This window comes from Lactuca serriola, chromosome 7 (genome assembly GCF_051521515.1).
Source record: "Lactuca serriola cultivar US96UC23 chromosome 7, Lser_US96UC23_V15, whole genome shotgun sequence".
Classification (NCBI taxonomy): domain Eukaryota; kingdom Viridiplantae; phylum Streptophyta; class Magnoliopsida; order Asterales; family Asteraceae; genus Lactuca; species Lactuca serriola.
In genome coordinates this window covers 27,063,929-27,068,331 of record NC_136414.1, presented here as the reverse complement: position 1 = coordinate 27,068,331, position 4,403 = coordinate 27,063,929, and positions in this window count along the sequence as shown.

Genomic DNA, 4,403 nt, shown 5'->3' with positions numbered 1-4,403 from the left:
CAACAACAGCTACCACGCGAGTATTGATCGTCCTCCCTTCGAGATGTTGTACGGAAGGAGTTGCCGGACCCCGATATGTTGGGGTGAGGTTGGCCAGAGGGTGATGGGGAGCACCGAAGTGTTGTTCAAAACGACCAAAAGGATTCAGCAGGTTCGGAGTAGGCTTCAGACTGCACAGAGTCGGCAGAAAAGTTATGCCGACAAGCGCCGTTCAGACCTGAAGTTCCAGGTCGGAGATATGGTTCTTCTGAAGGTGTCGCCATGGAAAGGCGTCATCTGATTCAGGAAGCAGGGCAAGTTGGGCCTAAGGTACATCGGACCATTCAGGGTTGTAGCCCGAGTGGGCAAGGTAGCATACAGGCTGGATCTGCCAGCCGAACTCAGTCAGATCCACAACACTTTCCACGTTTCCCAGCTTCGGAAGTGTCTCGTGGACGAATCAGCGGTGGTACCCCTAGAGGATATTCAGATGGACGATAGCTTGAACTACATTGAGAGGCCAGTGGCAATCCTCGACCGGAAGTCGAAGGATTTGAGGAACAAGAGGGTGGAACTCGTGAAGGTGCAATGGCAGCACCAGAAGGGGTCGGAGTGGACTTGGGAGCCGGTGGAAGAGATGATGGATAACTACCCCGAGCTATTTCAAGATCGAGCAGTAGACTTTAAGGACGAAGTCTAAAATAAGTGGGGGTGAGTTGTAGCACCTGGTTCTTGGTACGTATTCTTTGTAATTAACCCTTTAAACATTTGCATTTTGGCCTTGGACTCGGTGACTTGAAGGACCAACTCGCTGAGTAGAAGCGGGATTAGACGCGGTACTTAAGTGATGGACTCGGCGAGTCAGGGACCGGACTCGACGAGTCCGTACTGTTTGGACAAAAACTTTAATATGAGGGTTTCCACCCTATATAAAGTCATTAACTCGACCTCCCTTGTCCCTAACACTCTCCCAGAGCTGCATAACGAAACCCTATCCGTTTGTGTGTGTGTTAAGGCCATTTTGGTGCTTTTGTGAACTTACGAAGCTTGGAAGGAAGAAGAGAAGTGGAGTATTCGACTTGGGGCTTGTAGATCCAGAAATCTCATTCCATCTTCAGCTTAATCAAGGTAAAATGCCTTTGATTTGGTCTTTCATTGGATTGTTCATCTTTAGAATATGGATCTTGGGTGCATTTGGGGCTTTTCAAGCCATTTTCGGACTAAAGGGGTGTTATGAGGACCTTGACTTCGGATCTGGACCATAAGAGGGGTCTCATGGCATAAAGGTGCCAACTTTAGGGCCATGAGAGCCAGATGCACATTGTAGGACACTTTATATGGATTTTTGAGCTAAAAACCCCATGCATGTGCATCAAGTTTGGAACTTTATGCATAAAGTGGACACTAGGAGGCCAGATCTATAGTTTTGGTGTGTTAGATCTCATTTAAATTGACTACATGGATTGTTCAAGATTGGACTCGGCGAGTCCGTTCTGGGACTCAGCGAGTCCAAGGCATAAAGTCTTCTATCTGTTAAGGGTCTAAAGAACTTAGTTGGGTGTTAAAAGGACTATAGAAGGTCAGAAAGGGTGACCCAATGTTCTGGACTAAGCCATTGTTCGGGATGTTCATGGGAATCGACGAGTGCATGAGCAGACTCGGCGAGTCCAAGGCAATCTTCTTATCGATGAAGATGAACTCGGCGAGTTGTTCATACAACTCGGCGAGTCATGGTCAGGACCTGTTTATCAGTTGAAGATGGACTCGACGAGTTGTTCATACAACTCGGCGAGTCGGGTGAAGATTCAGTCGATGTTCATTTAGAAGGAAAATTCGTCGATTCATCGCCTAACTCGAAGAGTAGGGATGAGTATAAGGACAGATGGAGGGATAGGGACTCGGCGAGTTGGAGAGCCATCGGCGAGTCAAGTCAACTAGTAATTGACGTTGACTTGGTCAGGGGTAAATGATCGTTTTACCCTAAGATTAGATACCAGTTCTAACTAAGTGTTTTGTGGGAATTATAGCCGGAGGATTTCCGGAGCAGCAGTGGCAGCAGATAGAGGATTCCCGCACAGATCAGCAGCTACTACGAGGTGAGTTACTTTCCAGTAGCGGTGGGCCTACGGAATATATACATATATATATATATATATATATATATATATATATATATATACATATATATATATATATAAGTAAGTCAGACTTATATCAAAAATTCATTTTTATATAAAGATTTTGAATCTCAAATTATATAAAAATAAGATATGTTACCCTTTGTCAGAACGTAAAATAACCAAATTTACTCTTGAAGTTTCATACAAGAAATGGTATAGTTTATATTTAGAGCCCATAAGTTTTGAATTTATAAATTTTGTAAAATCATGTCGTGACATTAATTAATTGTTATCTACTTAATTTGGGAACCGACACTTAACCAGTGGGGCAGAGTCCTCCCACATAAATATTATATTCTCGTATAAAAACAAATGGTTTGTAAAAATAACTTATTAATTGTAAGTTATTAAACCTTAATCAGTCGTGTCATGATATTAATTAAATGTTATATGAGTTAATTTCTGGTATTGACCCTTATCGTTTTGGGTCACAAACTGTCCCTCTACATATAGTCTCTTTCAACTAGTATAAGTGAACAAAAACTCCGTATAAACCCAATATCGATTCTATACGGTAATGAAACAAAACTAGGATTCTATAATGAACTCATAACCGAACTTGTGATACTACACTTTTTGCACCGGCTCCATAGTTGGGTACGCTTAAGTCATTCACCTCGTTATAACATGTGGTAATGTTCAATGATACTAACTTCAATGCCTAAATTTTTCTCGTCGGACGTTAGTTGTAGCTAACAACTCTAAGCGGGAGGACGAACTGTATAAGATCAATAGTATGACAAACATACCTGTCGTTAGTCGTTCCTTGAAGATTAACGGTTATAAAAAATGGAGTGTTTTCACCAAGACACATAGTCTTAGTATACCCAACAACATAGCCCAAATGGCTTAGGAAACGAACCTAACTCATATGGCTTTTGAAACAACGTGACACCTACAAGGAGACCCTATAGTGTTAGATCCTAACAATGTGTCTAAGCATCATAGTTCTAAACTTCCCATTATAAGATTGTTGAATATTTGTATTTTTTGTTTAGGAAAAATGTTTGATTGAAGTCTTTTAGTATGTGTGATGCCTAAGACTTAATGGATTTCCGAATTTATATTGTCACTTATAACAAAATTTGGGCAGCATAACAGGTCTAGATTGTCTTCAGATATGTCTTTCAGATGATTTTCAGACTTCTTTCATTTTCTGAAAATCTTTTTCTTCCTAGAAATCGCCTCCTTTTCTTTTTCCAAAACCATTTTTCTTTTCAGATTTCTCTCTACTCTTTCCTTTGCAGAAATCAACACTTTCTTTTTAATTCTTTTTCCATAAATCTTCTTTTCTTCCTTGCCAAGTTTATCTTTTTCTACCAGCTCCTTCTCTGATGTTTCTTCGGCAGAAATCAACTTTTCTTTCACCTCGGGGATGTGTTATCAGATAAACTCCCATCTAAAAATAATTCTTGCACGAAAATATTAGAAAACTCACAGCAGTCCTCATATAAATGACTATTGGTACCCAAATAATTAACAAAAACTTTATCAGAAGTATCAGAATCATTAATATTAAAGTTCACCACATCCTCATCAAATTTCAATGAAAGTGTACCACCAAAAACATCAATTTTTGTTTTAGCGGTTTTTAGAAAAGGTCTTCCCAAAATAATTGAGTTTTTATCCGATACATCTACAATGCCAAAGTCTAGAATGTAAAAATCAACGGGAAAAATCAAACTATCCACATGGAAAAGAACATCCTCCAGTACACCTCTTGGATATACTCTAAGGGAGGAAATGTAGGACCCCAATCTGTTGGGGAAAGATCAGTCAGAGAGTCATGGGGAGTACTGAGGTGGTACTCAAGACCACGGAGAAGATCCAACAGGTCCGGAGCAGGCTTCAGACTGCTCAGAGTCGGCAGAAAGCTATGCCGACTAATGCCGTTAAGACCAAGAGTTTTAGGTGGGGGATATGGTCCTCCTGAAGGTTTCACCTTAGAAAGGTTTTATCCGGTTCAGGAAGCGGGGCAAGCTGGGCCCCAGGTACATCGATCCGTTCAGGGTTTTGGCTCGGGTGGTCGGAGTTGTTTATCGTTTGGATCTTCCAGTAGAGCTCAGCCAGATCCACAATAATTTTCATGTCTCCCAGCTGCGGAAGTGCTTAGTGGACAATTCCGCAGTTGTGCCTTTAGAGGATATTCAGGTGGATGACCGCCTGAACTACATTAAGAGACTGGTGGCGGTTTTAGACCGGAAGACGAAAACCTTGAGGAACAAGGATGTGCATGTAATGAAG